At 32.9% G+C, this 18,350-nt stretch overlaps 1 protein-coding gene and 1 non-coding gene across 4 annotated transcripts in view; one reads left to right on the forward strand and one right to left on the reverse strand.

The window, feature by feature from the left end:
- The window catches only part of LOC139100571 (uncharacterized), a 30,906-nt gene extending 16,810 nt beyond the window's left edge, over window positions 1-14,096 (reverse strand). For all 3 annotated transcript variants that reach the window (XM_070653206.1, XM_070653205.1, XM_070653204.1), the window contains exon 1: window positions 13,732-14,096. The gene's annotated coding sequence lies outside the window, so the exon portion shown is untranslated. The remainder of the gene's footprint in view (window positions 1-13,731) is intronic.
- TRNAM-CAU (transfer RNA methionine (anticodon CAU)) lies at window positions 10,289-10,361 on the forward strand. The gene has a single exon. It is a non-coding gene; the product is annotated as a tRNA-Met (tRNA).
- Window positions 14,097-18,350: the final 4,254 nt, after the last annotated feature.

An 18,350-nucleotide genomic window follows, 5' to 3' on the forward strand; every position in this document is an offset into this window, starting at 1 on the left:
TAAGAAGTTTTAAATTAATGTGTTTACATTTTTAATTTGATTTCATTTAAGGAATCGAGGAAGAAGTCAAATGGAATTATGATGATATTTTTAATGACAATTTTTGTTATTATTTTTGACTCAAACATCAAATTTAATGTTGTAAAGTCTCAAAATCATAACAATAGAATAAAAGTTTGATGGTTGAGTGCTGTGGCAACCCCTAATGGGCAGTAAAATTTTATCGTAGTAACTATTCATAGATTTGGAGAATCAGGGGTGTATTCAGGGGGTCTGAACTCTAAACCTCCCTTTTTTGGAAAAATTCTCCAATTCACTACGATTTTTGGTGAATTTCTCTTTACCCCAAATCCCTGCCCCATCCTCTTCTTACCCTTCTCCTTACTCCTTCCTCCCTTTCCTCAAGAACTCTCTGCCTACGCTCCTGTTTATAAGTATTATTTTTGGGTAATAATTGTTGACTTTAGTTTGTCTTGCATGCTATTTTGAGAATATCCTGTTGTTTCCTAGTGAATACTTATTCTCATTAAAAGTTTCATGGGCAGTTTAAATACTATAGAAACTTTTTCTATTGTGGTGAAGTATGCTCCGTAGATACTGTAACCATATGGATGTCGTTATGAGAAATAAGAGTTAGTAAAGTTGTATGAAAAATAGTTTAAATTCCCTTCATGAGGAAGACGTACCTTATACGAATAGCACAAGTTGTTTAATTAATCCGAATTCCGATACCAGGAAGGCTTAATTCAGCCATGGAATCTCAGATCAAGTTTGAGTCATTTGAGATTGAAGTCAGCTTTCTGATCAATTCTACTGTAAATTCTACTGTAAATCTGGCCACAGGATGACTTGACTCTGCTCTGAGATCAAATTTAATCAAATCCAGATTAAAACCAGAGACACATTAGCATGTTACTGGATTTTGAATGATTTTGACGCCGTGTACCTTCAGGGTCAGTTGCCTGGTATCATATTGGTCAGACAATCAAGAAAATACGTTTAATGCCACAAACAACAAGTCCATCACTCATATCATCTACATACATGACGTAGACATCATATAAGTTCAAATTTCAATTGTTATTTCCAATAATGAAGCTCAATTTGTCAGAAATTAATCCTCAAATTTCCTATTATAAATCTAGCTACCAGTATAATTAGAAGCAACATTATCTACCAGTTTTCTGAGGTTTTCCACGAATTTTCCACCAATTTGTGTAGCAAATTTGAGTGAAACCCACACATCAGTTCCAATATTCACAAAATATCTAAGCTATCAAGTTTTTTTTGGCATTGCCTTTGTTCAACACAACCCACAAAAAATTATTTCGATACAGATAAATGCGTAACACTTTATCCGTAAGAAAATCGTGTGCCTTATCATGAACTGCTTCTTATTTATTTCCATTCACCCACATAGATAACTCAAATCACAATCTTTGAAGATGATAAAATAGCTCTAAGCATCTGAAATTATTCAAACAAAAAAGCTGTAATACCATTAGGTAGAACAAGACAGAATTCATGAATAATGCAATGACAATTCATTATCAATCACGACTCATCGTAACGATTTTTACGTAAGTGAATGTCACATTGTTCGTATCGTGAATTTAAACTGGAATATAGGGATATTTTCCAGCATCAAGTCACGCTTAGTGGTATTGTGTCTCTCCAACTAACCGTAATAAAATGAATCTAAATGTTTCCATTCTCACATACATGACACTCACTACATGTACATTAAAATAGCTTGTCTCGCATTCCTTTTTTTAGACTTTTATTTCGTTAGTAAGAACTGTGTCTATTAAAGAGATTTATAACCTTGTGGGACTCCACTATCTCATTTCATTTTAGTTTATTCTGTTCCTTGTTATACCCTCATCTATCCATACTGATGTCCTGTTTCGTTACACATGCTTAGACATTTTTAATGCTTTTGAACTATAAACCGCTGATGCTGGCAAAAATTTAACGCATAATTTTATTTTTAAGGAAATGTCGAATGACAAGTGAAGTCATTGAACATGCTAGCTTGTCGAAAAGCAGCGGGTGGTCTTGAACATTTCATTATTTATAGACATGAAGATTTGTGAATATTTTTTCTGTACATGCAGAGTTGGATGATTTGAAGTCAGGTCGGTTTGAAGTCGATCCCGAATTTAAAAAGAATCCGGTTCCAAGTTAGAGTCACGGAAGCCTTGTGTCGGAATTTTTATTGATTAACTGATTTATGCTTTGTGGGAGAACAATAAGGTTGACTTTATTTGATTCAGAGTCGAAGTGACTCGGTGGTGGAATAGTTAAATACTTTGGTGCCTATGTAACTATTGCAATACCGACTCTGCGATCAAAAGTTCGAGAATAAGATGGAGAAGTTTGTTAGAATCGACTTCGTTGAAATTTAGTCAACTTTTAAGTATCATTGTAATAATTAAGTCAGTACGAACCAAGTTTGAACAATCACTTATTCATAACCAGCAAGAACTCTTAAGCAGCTCAATTCAAACTACCTCATAATTGTTCATTCGTTCCAAAAACTTGACATCCACTTGACATTTTCCCAATTATCTCAAAAACATAAATACAGCATTTCCTAAAAGTCTCTAAGCATGCATGCACACCTGAAAATATCACCAGCATCACAATATTAAGTTTATCGATCATTTTCCTCAAAAATATTCACAAAACCTTGAAAAATTTGCTCATAGAAGCATGAAATCATTGTCTACAAAAATGTGTATGGCACACTGATTTTCCCTATAAACAATTATTTACTTGATATTATGCAGAGCGTGTTTTGGCTATGATTCAACGGATAGAATCTCTGCTGTTTTTTGCACTAGGAATAGCATACAGTATAAATATTTATGGAAAAACATGAAATTTTTGGATGATTTGAGATAAAGGAAGGTTTGTACGTTGTTTTTTTGGGAAGGAACTGAGTCTTTAAATGAAATTTATTGTTTTCCTGCATAAACATAAGAAACGGCGCATAAAATTTTCAAAAAAATGGAAGGATTGCCAAATTTGTTTTGAACTGTGTAGGCAGGGAGTAGTCAGATTGAGTTTCTACAGTTATTATGAGTGTCACAATATGGAAAACTGTATTTTGTCGCTGAAAAGATGGATCCATGCTAGCCGTCATGGTGTCGATATGGCAACTTCATGTCTTACCGTTAACATGGCGACTCAGTGGTGCCTTAGCGAATACGTCGTGCTGTTTGAATCAGAATGAATCATCTTAGATTGTGAAAATCAATATTAATAATGAAATCTCAATTTGGGACAAATTCTACATTTTATTGAGAAAAATTCTACATTTTTTCTAGACTAAAGTCCCAAATTTTTGTGTTCTCTACGAGCAAGCTACAGTACAAGCTACACCAGCCGCTTCTCTTCTCCCAAGTCTGCCCACAGAATCCACTCCAACTCTGCATTCAGCTTATATCTATCCTTAGATTAAATCTACCCAACATAGATAGATACAATGATATGGCAATTTCAATTTCTTCTTTCCTTCATCCTTCCAACATTGAACATAAATTTTTGTCAAAGAATCGACAGCTCAAAGAAGAAAACAGCAACGCTCCGAAAAAAATAATTCAAAAAATTCTTCTTGATTTTTTTTATATTTTATATTCACTAAATTATTCATGTAAAGACAACGGAATCGACAAACAACGACGAGAGGAACACAACAATGAAGAATGGAAGGAAGGCATTTTGTCGGATGTTAATGGAAATTTGATTTCAGTAAATCTCTGTCATTGAATTGTGGAATGCCTTTAAATTCAGCCTTTTTTTTGTTGTTCATCATAATGTTGATGATTTCTAGCATAATGACAGCCAACAGATGAAATTATATACGCAAAATAAACATTTTTTTATTATACTTGGGAGGATGATGAGGAGGTGTGAGTGTGGGGTAGTAAGTCATAGAACATTATCATCAGCATATACACATAAAGAATGGAAATAAAAGTAATAATATGATAAAGCAATGTCAAAAAAAGCGAAAACATGACATGGATCCTTGCCATCGACCGATTGTTATGATTATGTGGAAAAAATTTCTCTTTTTTTTTCGTCAACAATAACAACATCACAGACTTGTGTCGCCAGCATCGTCATTTTCAGGACATGATGAAGAATAAGAAGCTTAGAAATAGCAAAAATAAAGTTCGATCTGCTGGTTCCAATTGACTATGAATATTATCAGAATTATTCTATTCATTTGTGACAGTTGAATCTAATTTTGGTGGATAAATATCGATTCTTAATGCTCACTATGCTTTATTTATAGCTACTCGTAAAAAATCGCATGGGTGGTCTTCGATCTTTGTGAGTAATTAACTTTACGGCTTTGTCATTAATTTTTATATGGGTTATCTTCGGTTTTTGGAATAGGATGGACATTTAATTTGTCTATGTGGCAATTTGGCCCATCCTTATGGATTGTTTTGTATTTATTATAGACGCAATTGCCTTTAATCAGACAACGTATCAGTCAGGGCGTAGACAATACTTGTTTAGGTAGTTTTGATAGTTTTGCATCAAAAATTTCTAGGAATTGAAGAATTAGCCAAAGAGTGAGACGAAATTCGATAGAATTGACATCTAGCTATGGTCTTATGCTCGTTAAATCGATATTCATCAAGCCCGAGCGACAAAAACGCAGAAACCACCGCCACTGAGCTGCTTAAGCTCTATTATCAACAATAAATGGAAGCCACCTCCATGTGGCATCCAAATGGTTCCCATATGACATCTACATCGAGTCAGTCTATATTAGGTATTAATAAAATAGAATTAGCCAAGCCTTCTTCATTTGTGTCGCTGAGTAAGTAATATTCAGTTTTCTTGACACACCATAATCCATAATCATCAAAAAATTCCAAAAGAATCAATATCAATTGACAGAATAATGCGTGTCGTGTCTACATCCCACACATCACCTAATTCAATACTCATTATTAATAACGTCTGCCATGACACAAGTTTGTCCTTGCATCCTCCTGTCAACAAAATTGATATCTTGATGGAATCAATGTTAATATCTCTGATATTGATAAAATCTGATCGATAATAGAATAATAAAAGCTTTTTAATATAATAGCCAAACTTAACATTGCCCCATCATTTTCGAGATAATAGACATTTTTGATTGAATTATGTTTACGTAGACGAAAAAGTCTTCTAATCAATAACTATCATAAAACCACATTGATGTTCTTTAATCTCCTTATATCATTCTAATCCCATCAAAAATGTCTCTTGAAAAGAAATGACAAAGCCGTTTCTATAGTCATGAAATTACGTAAATCGGTCTTCTTACTACTTTTTTTTCCTTTTAAAAATCGAGTCAACAAAACACTCAAAACCTCAAAACGATCATATTTCTGACTTTGTGTCGTCATTTCTCTCATGATGCTGAATATTTATTAGTAATCCTACACAATAAACGGATTCTTCGTAATACTTAATTTTGCAAGACGATGGGTGTCTTTGAATGTGCTGAGAAAATGGAAATGGGTTGTTCATTCATTTGAGGTCTTGAGCTTATATACGTCTTATGGACAGATGATAGCATTCTGGATAGTACGCAGGGTAGTGCTTTGGATAGTACGCAGGATAGTGCTTTGGATAGTACGCAGGATAGTGCTTTGGATAGTACGCAAGATAGTGCTCTGGATAGTACGCAGAATAGTACTTTGGATAGTACGCAGGATAATACGCAGGACTGTTTGTTGGATTTGAAGAAACTGATATTTTGAACATTACTTAGACTGATATTGATTCTAAGGACCAGCTAGTGTCGCGTAGGTGAATTTAAAGAGCTAGAAATACTTCTGAAACAGACTCAGACAATCTCAAAAGTTAGTCATCATCTCCAAACAACTCCCCAAAGTCTATGACGCTATTGATTTATTAAACAACATTTTTAATCGGAATCGCTCTCATTTTCTCGTTTTCTTATTCACAATGATTATTATTATGTGTTAGTCTACGGGTTCATATCGCACAGATGTGCCTTGAATGCTTGATTTAATCATTTCTTGTTAAGTCCTTCCTTTTCTTTCTTACACATGATTTCATTCCTAATGCAAGCAGTAAGGAAAAAAATAATAGTGTGATCGAGATAAATACATAAATAAATGAGGACCGAACCGATGTTTCCTTTTGCTCAGTGAAATTGAAAGGGAAATGTCGAGTCGTTTTTGCTGAAATATTGTCTGTACTTCCGATTTAGTTGGTGGACTATACAAATTTATGTTTTGTACGGTAGAATGGAATTAGTTGTTTATGAATTTAATTTTTTACAGGATGCACAGATTGAAAAGGCTTGTTTATCAGGTATATAGCCATACAGGAGCATCATGAAAGGAAATTGAGTTTGGATTCAAGTTAAATTGAATCTGATTAGAGTATGGCCGGTATAAAGTGGAATTTGGAGGCTGCAAACGTATATTTGTTGCTTAAAACCTTTTAATCTAGTCAATAACTATCATTTGTGCAGCACAGGACATTTGCCATTGAAAATCAATTTACAATTCACATGACATCGGTCAAATGCGCCATAAAACCCACCAACTCAACATCCACACACCAATCCAACTCACAAAAACTTATTTCCAAATTTCAAGTCATGCAAAAGTCCTAAAAATGGCCAGTCGATATTTCAAATTCAACTCACACTTTACTTTTTTTTTACATAACGAACGCTACAGGTACATCCGTGCATATAATTTTTCATCCCACATGACCAGCCAAGAGTGAACAACAAGAAGGAAGATGGATGAAAGAAAAGCTGTAACAATTTAAATTTTTGATGAGCTTATGATGAATAGCTTGATCATGTGGCTATGCTGTATTGTGTGTGTGTGTGGGTAGAGGAATTGGAGAATTATCGATTAGACTTTATTACATAATGTCCATCCTACAGGGTGAATGTATTCAGTGGTATTTTCATATAAATTAGATAATTATTGGGGTGGAATAGATGAATATAAAAGAGAAGATACAAAAAAGGGCTTCAGCTGTTAATTTATTTGTGCACTTTGCTTGATTAATTTTCTACGTCTCTGAGGGAAAAAAACATTTTATTAGACCAAAAAACGATAATTATATATGAAATAACAAAAAGATCCAAATTGACAGTGGGAGTCGTTCATAAGTAGTGGGTACATAACCACATGGCGCCATAGATCTGAATATGCGGCCTTGGACTGTTTTCTTGTCAATTTGGTGCCGAATAAACCACGAATGAGGGTTTCCGGATCTCTTTGGGTCTGTATAGAGAAGCATTACCCCGGGGCGCTCTGTCAAAATATTGGCAAGGAAGTTGTGCTCTAAAAAATTCTCAGGACGCCATCAGGTCGAGTTACTCTACTAGAAGTAACTATTGACTTCTCTCATTACAACATGGACATCATTTATGAACAATCCCCACCAAACCAACAACAAAAACAACAATTCCATTTTCATAGTGAATTTGGTGAACGAGTGTGGATGGAAGAATTCATTTACGATGGGAATATTATGGGATCGTTCTCAATATTGATTTAATTTTACGGCTAATTATTTCCCATAAATTTCTCAAGGTCAACCTCACAAATGCGATTATTCAGTCAATTCTGTTTTGCTTGTTAGGGCTTTGACTGTTAAGAATTTATGAGCATAATAATGAAAAATTATTTTTTAAAAAATTTATTAATGAAAAAGGAAAGCAAATTTGTTGGAAAATCAACATATGATTGAAAAAAGGTCTTTTGATAATAAAATTGGGTGGATAGACGTTTGCTCGTATTTTTGTTAAATTAAATTTCTGTTTTGATTTTCATTTTGGTTGGGTGGATTTTGGTTGAACACGATCTGACTTCCACGAACTGACAAGTTTAAACCCTTTTTCATTTTATTAATGCTTAAGTAAGGTAGAATATTTTCTGAAAATTGGCTTCAAATGTTCGTTAACTAATGCGTGAATACCAATCGAGGAAGCTGATTGTATCTCAAAATACTATCCATTAAAATTGACGAACTTATGTATCTATCAGCCCCCGTAGTCTTCAGTCTCGAACGATGCTTTAAAAAGGTTGATGAACTTGCATATATCCATATCCAAAAAGGCATTCATTTGGATAATTCTACCCAAGTTTACAGATGTCTTCTTTTTAATAATTCATGCATGATAAAAGTCAAAATGTTGGCAAAGCATGCACAAAAATATTCAAATAAAGGAGATGTATCTTCTTTGATTGAATTTTGAAAGTCTTATCGACTGTGAAATTTAAATTAATTCTGCATTGACGACTATTGCAAGCTAATTTTATATTGATTGGATCAGAATTTAAGAAATTTGACCTTGTAGATGAATATCAGCTGTGATATCGACGCAATAGATATGCTTTGTACATGGTAATTCATGTACTCTAATCAAGGGTCTTTAGTTGTAGCTCCTGAATGACTTAATATTAATTTAATACTGCAAATTAATTAATGTAGTTTGAAAAGAAGAAATGTGACTCTTAATAAGACAAAATATCAAATAAACCGTGAGTAGTGGTGGCCCAGTGTCAAAGTGGTTTCGTTCTTCTATATTTTATGATTGAACAATGATCCAGCGAACATGGGTTCGAGACTCGGCATTAGGAAATTTTATTTATGACCTTTTTCAAATCATCTGCACTGAAAATGCTTCTCACAGCCTTCGTTTGTAGGCTACAGGCAGTAATGTCATCAAGTCAGTTGTTCTGGATTCCACTTCAATTCTAGGTTTCAATGCCGGTAGCTTGACAAACCTTAAACGGTCATTAACCCTGAGATACATTTAATAACGACCAAGTTATGGGCTCATGAGATATGTACATTTAGATCAACCTTTAACACACATTTATTTTTAGGACGGCATCCTCAGATTCATGATCTGGACGATAAGCCTTTCATTTGCAAACTCAGCTATTACGAAGAAATCAGAAGATCAACTCTGAATAGTCAACTCAAAATCTTCCTTTAAAAGCCTCCTATTTACTCAATATACGACTTAAAGGCACTTCCATTATCATCATTAAATATCAAACAAAAATAGAAATTTGATGACTCTATAAACATTCATTTCAATTATCATCATATTTCATATTTATTAATCATATTAAATATTTTTCATTTATTTACTCTAAAATCTCAAATTTCCCATATCATCTGTCAAACCAAACAACATTGCTGGATGGTTTTTACCACCAAAAATGTTTTCCTCATAAAAATTCTTATAACAATAATTCACGTCCATAAATTACATTAAATTAATAAAATTCTGTTGAGAAATACAAAAAAAAGTTTACAGCAATAAAAGAATTTATGTCACGAAATTCCAGAAAAATGTCAGCATTTTAAGAATTTATTCATCATAAAAAAAGTTTCACAAGAAGGCTTCACATTTTTTTGAAATAACAGAATCTTCCGGTATAAGCAGAACGATGTCAACGGAAATTTATAAATAGACGACCCAACACTTCGTTTGAAAAGTTATGGAACTTCATTATTACGTTCCGGAGCTTCAAACTTTATCATCAAAAGCTCATTTTTAGATCGATGACCCTTCATGCGGTCATTCCATATGAATGAGATGCTCAAGAATTTGATGCTGTTTTAAGAATTCCGAATATGAATGTTTATGGAATTCTAAACATTCTTACATTTTCAACTGGCACTAGAGTCTATAAATTATATGAAATAACATCAGTTAACCTTCGTTATCATGTAGAGCATTCGCTTACTTAATGCTATTATCACAGAATGGCTTTTGCAAGTCCCACATAATTTCCATTTCCAGATGAATAATTATCAAGGTCATGGACTTATGACAACAAGACCGTAATTATGGAGAAAATTATTTCCATGTTTTATGTGAAACAATCCATGAACATTAAGGATTAATTGAAATTGAAACGGTTTGGAAGTCAGTTATTTTTGGGAAGTTTGGGAGTCAATTAAGGTTGTTGACTCCGACGCATTGCGTTATATTTGAGTTTTTAGCGCATTTTTTAGAATTTACCTCATAAAAGTAAGCAATTAATGTATAAAAAATCAAAAAAATGATTTTTACCTTCACATCAGATTCTATAATAGAACTCCACTATCGGAAGTTGTATACAAAAACATACTTTCCGATAAAATCTACATTTTCTCATTTTCTCTTCGTTCTATAAATAAAAAAATCCCCGCACTTTAAATTTGTCATTCTGCCAGAACGGAATCAAGATCAGAAATCATTCTGTGATCGCAAGTAGCTTCGTTGGCTCAGTAGGTAGAGCGTAAGTCTCATAATCTTAAGGTCGTGAGTTCGATCCTCACACGGAGCACTTTTTTGATAAAATTTTCTTTTTTTGATAATTTTTAATTTTTTTAACAATTTAAATATTTTTATGAATTTTAATTATTTTTTTGGGGTCAATTGTCAATGATGTCACTTTTTGAGTGGGGTCATTTTGAAAATTTTGTAACTTGGGTTTTGATGTGATTTTAACTCGGATGCTTATATCTAATTTTAATTAAGATGATTGACGTCATTTGTAGATTATCCCCATTGAATATAGAGCCAATTTTCTATAGGAAAAAAATTTCTTTGTTAGTTTTGAAAAGTCAATCCAAAACCTTCAATCCTCAAATTTTTCAATTAACTTTTGGACCCAAATACATCATAAACTCGATACATTATAACAATTCACAGAAAAAAGAGTCACAAAAAAAGGTCAACAATGGACAAAACAACTTTTTTGCTTCACTTCCAACAATAGCTTACAGACGAAAAAAATTGAAATTTCGCTTGGAATAAAAAATGAAGTCCTATTTCACTTTTAATATAGGAAATGTCAGGACGTCATTATTCACTTTTACATTATCGCCATTTCAATTTTGATAAATGATGCTCGTGCCTGTCTGACAAAAAAAAAAACTTTTTCTTCTTCTTACAATGCTATTACCGAGAATTTTTTTGTGGAAATTTACCGATGTGAAAAAATATTAAAATTAAATTTATTTATTTTGTTTTTGTTCTTGGCAATGAAAAGTTTCGGGAAATGTGGTGTAATTGATGCTTTGGAACTGAGACGTATTGACTACCAAACCAGCCCCTCCCCTCCTCTTCCCTTCCTTTTTTTGGAAATATTCTTCAATTTCCTTCAAACTTTCCTAAATTCTAAGCGATCCATACATCTGTCCTCTTAAAAAAGTTCCTGACTACACCCCTGCTTAGTAATGTTTCATCCTATTACATGAATTGACGGAACAGCTTCGAGCGTCGCGATACAACTCAGTCAAAAAGTTGGAAGAATTTGGGTGTGGAAGAATTATTTAAAGCAGACAGACACCTTATGGTTGATGCTTTGGAGTGGAATAAATGAGGAAATTTGGAGAATTGGAAGTAAGGAGATGAATAAGAGAGTTAGAGGAGGTAAACCTGAACCGATTGATACAAAGGAAGGAGTTCAAATGGGCTTTAAACTCTGTGTGACTTCAATATGATAAATCGAGTCGCTTGGGCTCAAGCTTGAGACTTGAGAACAAAGAAACATGGGAAATAAGTAACTTGTAAAGCACATGATGATAAAATGATTGGAAATACAGCTTCAGGCGAGCATGACTTTGACTCGAGACCATATTAAAGTAAATCAAGCCTTAGGCCAAAATCCAGTGAGTCTAGTGCCGAATTTTTGACAAATTCTACGCCGTGTCCTTTCCTAAGAAGTAAGTCATTCAAAAAGTCACGGTTCGATTCCCTCTTCTAATGAAAATCTTATTAAAGCTTCCTTTTCAATCTCTTTCCTATCAATTGCCTTTACCACAAACCAATTTCGTCAATCCTTATTTATAATTTCATTATAATCTGACCGCACACACACACTTCCTTTCATCTTCCGACGGAAGCCCCTTTGATCATTCAATCGAAACTTTCATTCTACTTCCATGCTATATATTTTGATATTGTCGTCAAAATTGCTTTTATTTAAGTGATTCCTTACACACAATTCAATTGTCAATCACTAAAACCTTTATGTTACGTAACAAAATCTATCAATATATACGTTATCAAATGATCTGTAGCTGTATATTTTCAATTTAAAAGATTAAGGCGCCAAAATACTTTTTTCAACGCTCTTTTTATCTCTAACATGAGACATTTTCATCTTATTTCGTATCCATTTCTCTGATTGAATGTTCACATGATAAATGTTCAGCATCATCGTATCGCTGCCTCCCTTCTTGATACTGGATCGATATATATATATATGTGAACTACAAAAACTTTTTATAAGGAGACGGAAAAGTTTTTTTTTGCTTTAAAGTTCGCAGAAGCTTTTCAAGACGGATTAGCATCAACGCAGAAAAATGCTACCCTCCGTAAAGTCTTTCTTTTTTTAATAATTTTCTTCATTCTTACTAATCCAAATCGTCATTAAAAATGTATATAGGTAGAAAAAAAAGGGAGACAAAGATTGAAGATCTAAGGAGATGAATTCAATAATTCTTTACAAAAAAAAGAAATGGAAAAAAGGGGTTTTATGCTCCAATCGACAAAACAAAAAATAAAAGAAAAGTTAAGGAAAATTGGGTTTCTAATCAGTGTTGGTAATTGAGTGGATGCTTGGTTAGATGGGATTTTTTTGATGTTTTTGAAGCAGGAGGAAGACAACTCAACGAAATGGAATAACTTTCTGTGAATTTCTTCAGTTCTGTTTGCAAATTTGATCGTTTTTTTTTTTGTTTTCATGCCAACTTACAGACAAATTATAAGAAGTAACAAACAATTTGTCTATTGAGTTGTCTTCTTCCTAGGCTGAAGTTAGTCTGAATCGGCATTTTCACTATCACTAGTTAAGAGTGGATTAACAGTTTAAATACGCAATATAAGCTGTCGATAGAAATAGTATTGCGCTTGGTATCGGAAATTAGCAAGTAGAAGCCTACGATAGAACCATTTTCAGGCGACTATTGCAGGAGGTCATGGATCAAAAATGATCTTTACGACCAGCGAAGTAAAGTAAGTAAGTAATACGCAATATGTCATTATTTCAAACTTCAAATTTAGATTAAAATGTCGAAAAATTAATGAGAGGTACAAGTTTGTATCCTACTTGAGATAAATCTTAATTGTGTTAATTTCAGTTATCTAAAAGTTTGATCTTATAACCAAAAAAATGCAGGTTTACAGATGATTACGTAATATAAGGTTTGGCTTGCAGCTTTAAGCGAATCCAAGATCAGTGTACCAGGAAGGTATATGGCGTAGAAATGAGATACTCTGTTGAGTATATGAGTTCACGTCTAAATTTGACCTAAGCCTGGATATCACCGAATTTAACTTGGAGACAGCATCAAGCTGGTTTGTGAATAGAGTTTCGGCTCTTTCTACATCGTGTGCCTAGCTTGGTATTAACCTCAAATGGAATTAGGATGTGAATTACATTTGTTCTTTAATAGGTCGCGACGGATAATGACTTTATTGTTTATCTCGGTTATATAATGTTAACCTTTGCACCACACTAAGTTCGAAGCTGCACTAACTGCAAAGTCTCTATTTAGACTACATCTGAATTCTTCTTCATTCTAATTTGTGTCACTCGAGTAACTAGCTGATGTCTAGCCACAACATTATTCATTTCAAAATATAATTCCTACCAAAGCCTAAACTACCCCAAGCATCCAAATTACCATCACTGTTCTTATTCTTACCTTGTTTTGATGAGAAACTTTCTCTTTATTTTTTTCTTTTTCTTTAACGTCTTCTCTGTTTTGCTTTACACTTCGCACAGTGAACAAACTTTTTTTTCTTGTGTTTTTTATTCCTTTTATTTTTGTTTTGCTTGTTTTCCTTTTCACAACACACAAAAAAAGAAAAATAAAGCTTCACTCATTTTTTTGTGCTTCATCTCATGTTTTCCTTCCCAAAACAACAGCTGTCATTAAAAACGGGACTTGGGATGGAATAATACAGAACAAATTTACTGACTTTATTTCAACAAAAAACTTGTAAATAAAAATATTTCCTTTTTGAACACAACACACGACAGGACGTGTTGATCTTATAGGTTTGGTACTTGCAAATAACTAACTTGAAATGTTCTGTGCGCTCGATTTTCAATGATTGTGAAATGTTTCTTGGAAACATAAACTTTCTTGTATTTCTATGATAATAAAACTCTCATGAGAGATGTGCGATGATATTTCCAGTCTGGAAGTGACTCTGGGATGGGGGAAGGTTGGGTGGAATTAGAATCAACATGAAAATCAGTATGAAAATTATTGAGAGACTCAGAGAGGAACTAAATGTGAGAGAATGTTCGAAATTTTCCTCTCACAATTTTTCTTATCAATTTCGATTCGGATAGAATATTTTCATTCGTAAAGTTACAATGCGGGATGTGAGAAGGGATCACATCTGAAGTCAATAAAAATATAGGAAATCATAAATCTATGGAAACGGAAATAGAAAAAAAAAGATATTTAAATAAGACATGTCTAAATAACCCAAAAATGTGGCTCATGTGATACATAGATAATAATAATTTGATCATTTATAACAGTTTCAGGGTGCATGAAACCGCTATCATGTGGCTTCGTATGTTAGGTATGTACATTCTCATCTACAAATTACTGTGCACCGTACAATATGTTATGAACATGAAAAAAATTAGTTTTGTGAAAATTTAAGGGAGTAATTTTTAGTTTTGTAGATTATGAGTGGGAGATTATTGGAATTATGTGGAACAGCTGTCAAATGCCAGATATTTAATTACTTTTTTTGGTGAGCTTTGGCTTTAAGCTATTTGAATGTTGGCATTTTAAATTGAATTTTAATTTTTGATGGCTTTTATAGTGCCTTTTTGGGCATTTCTTAAATTAGTTCATCGTTTGAGAGTCATTGCGCGGGCAACACAAGCAAATGTGGTAACTAAGGAATTGGTAAGCAATTTGAGTGCTATTTTCTCGAGCTGAGCAATGGCTCAAAAAACGATGCACAACACTGAGTTAAAAATTTCCAACGAAAAGACCCGCTTTAAAAATATGAATTCTTCGTCAGGAAAGTCAGCAATTAAAACTAAAATACACAACTTTTTGGGTTTTATAGCTATAAATTAACAAAAAATACTTCAAACCGAAGTTTTACAAAACATAGACCCCCAAAAATTTCGTATTTTTGTCACTTTTCATAATCGTATCAGTAAAAAAGTCATTTAAATCTAAAAAAAGAATTTTTTTGAGAATTTCAGCCTTCCAATTCATCAAAACTCATTTAAACTCCAATTTTCCAAATCATAGACCCCCGAAAATTATCTCAAAATCTAACATTACTTCAACATTAATTCTAGTCATTAAATCATCTCACAATCTTTCCTAAGAATCACTTAAACCAACAAATCACATGAATCTCAACAAACAACTCAAACTTCCAGCATCATCATCATCCCAAAAAACTTCATCTAACATACCTGAATCTCACACATCCAATCCCTATTGTTATGTATAATGAGAAAACATTAACCACAATAATGCATGTATATTCCATATGCCTTTCTGCACACATTCATCATAATCATTATTCATCAATTTACAAGATTTTTATTTATATGCTGTGCGCATATATGGATAGCATGGAGAGGAAGTATTATTTATACTTCATTGATGACAAGCTCCTTTATTGCTCTTTGTGTTAAATATTGAATGAGGAAATTTGCTTTTAAAGATTAAAGTCCATTAAGTGAAGGTCTTGCTTCTTTTTTTGCAAGATGTGCTTTGGTAAGTAATTTCCGGAGGAATAAGGTACTTATGCATGTAAATAATGAATTTTTTAAGAATGTCTGTGAGTTTACTGATTAGTTTTGTTTGCAAAAGATGAGGTTTGAAATTTTTAAGAGGAAATTAGTTACATGTTATGAATGTAGAGGCAGTTCTTGAGATATTCTTGAGTATTGAGGTTGATTTGGATGTAAAGTGGATTATATTGCATATTATGTTAGCTTTTCTATCATTCTTAGGTAGTCAAGGTGTCAAGCAATCTGTTAAGAGTCATATGACGTATGTTTGAACTTCCTACAAGACTAGGAAGTCGATTATTTGATTAAACATGCTGAGAACACTCCAACGGTTATTTTAAATTCAAACTATGTAACAATACTTAGTTGATTTCCCCTTTTATAGTTGTTAGTCCCCTCATTTTATGGTTGCTATTCCCCTCATATTAACATTCATCCAATTACTAATTATTCAATAGAGTCTATTGACTTCCTACATTTACAACTTATAGACTTCAAACTTTAACTAACTAAAATCCAATATAATGTTGATTCCATTGCTCAATTAAGAATTCGTTGAACTTCCACTTCTACAAGTCTTCCCACATTCAACAATTTCATAGAAATAAACTCTAAAAATATCAATTCAAGCATATCCACTTCGAAATACTTCATTCAACCTGAATTACATTCATCTGCCTCTTCCTTGTCACATTTTTCCTAGAAACTCTGTGTTTACACAGTAGACTCAAGAGTTCTTATTTCACGTACTTTGTAACAAGCATCTCAAATCCATCAAAATAAAAAACCTTTAAGTCTTCAGCATACCTTTAACTTTCGTCATCTCGCATTTCTTCTTGTTCTTCTTGGAATCAAATATGAGAACAAACATATGAGAGATTTATGCTTAATGGTAACAAGAAGAAGAAGAACAAGACTGAAACGAAAAATAATTGAATGGATGTATATCAAAATGAATGCCTGTGCATATTTGTCAGTGCTTCTCAACCTTTTTTGAGTTTGGGTCACATTTTGAAGACTTGGCGCTAGTTTAGATCCCTAAATAGCAGGGCTGGAAGTCAATTTGAATTTTTTAATGAAAATTTATGTGGACTTCGACTACAGAGACAGGCTTGAACTCCAGAAAATCAGTCTATGTGTACCTTACCAATTTTGAAGTTGGAACAGCTCAATGAAATCCTCAAACCAGAAAACTTGAAGAAAATGCCTGAATAATAGAAGAAAATCTGCACATGCACACCTGTAAAGCACTTCCAACATACACAGTTTGTGAGCTTCTGATGTACATATGTACACATATTTGTGTTTAATTAAATCAAAAAATGAAGCAACATATGAAATATGTTATGTTTTTATGTTATCCATATGTTGGAGGCAGAACTTTATCAATCACATTTTTGGTAATTTCAATTTATTACGAGCCTGAACAGGTTTTTTTTTGGGTTGAATTCAAATTAAAGTCAGATTTGTGTGTGATTTTTGAGGTAGATGAATTTTTATGCATATATGCTTGAAATGAATTTTTAATAAAAACCTGAAAATATTTACAAATTATGCTTCCTGTATACGGCAGTAATGTAATTAACAAGAGAATATTACTGCTAAGCAGATTGCCTGTCCTATGTGGTTCTGATGTTACTGCCGATTTCAATACTTAACCGATAGTGGTGGCGTATTCACGGGCGCATTCAATTAGGAATCAACCCAAACCCTCCATTCTTCTCCGTTGGCTTTAAAATCTGAATCATTTGTATATCTAGCATTTGAATGTGTGTCGATCAGGTCAGCTTTCAGGTTAAGCTCGAAGGGAAGTCCATTACCCCCAACTATCAGAGATATGATACCTCTAAAATTACCTTCCAAACACGATTCTTTGCCTTCATAAGATTTAGATCCGTTGACTATTAGAAGAAATAAATCTGGACCAACTCATTGCCGAACTTAAATCATAATAAACTAATTTTAATTTAAATCCTTAATTTATTCATGAACTGCTAAATAATCATAACTCACATAATACCTGAATTTAAGATATTCAAGTCAATCTATCATAAACCAATATACAAATTAAGGATTTAATGGACATTTTGATGTCTTTGCTTTAATAATAAATCTTAGTCATTATCATATGCAAATAGCCAAATTTATAATTTATGGAATCGATTTTAACTTTAATTTTGCACGAATCAGTAGCCATAAAAAGTTAATGTCTTTAAAGACAGACGTTTGTTGAATCAAGCATATTTTGTCATATCCATTAGGGTGATAATTTAACTATTTTGATGTTGTTCATTCATGTATGTAAATTGTAATGAAGTCAAGGATATACAGAATCAGGTCAACTATTAATTAATGTTTCCATCAATTGATTTTCTTGGTTAAATTTTGACAGGAAATTATATCAAACTTAATCAACCATCAAGTCATTCCCCCATGAGACCTTTCACCTCCCACACCATCCATTTGCCTTCAAGATTAAACAGAATTTCACACTTCATTATGCAAAATTTACTCCTCATTAGTTTACTTTCCAAATAA

Source organism: Chironomus tepperi, unplaced genomic scaffold, assembly GCF_022539635.2.
Source record: "Chironomus tepperi strain 1889 unplaced genomic scaffold, CSIRO-AGI_Ctep_v1 contig_67, whole genome shotgun sequence".
In the NCBI taxonomy this organism is placed as follows: domain Eukaryota; kingdom Metazoa; phylum Arthropoda; class Insecta; order Diptera; family Chironomidae; genus Chironomus; species Chironomus tepperi.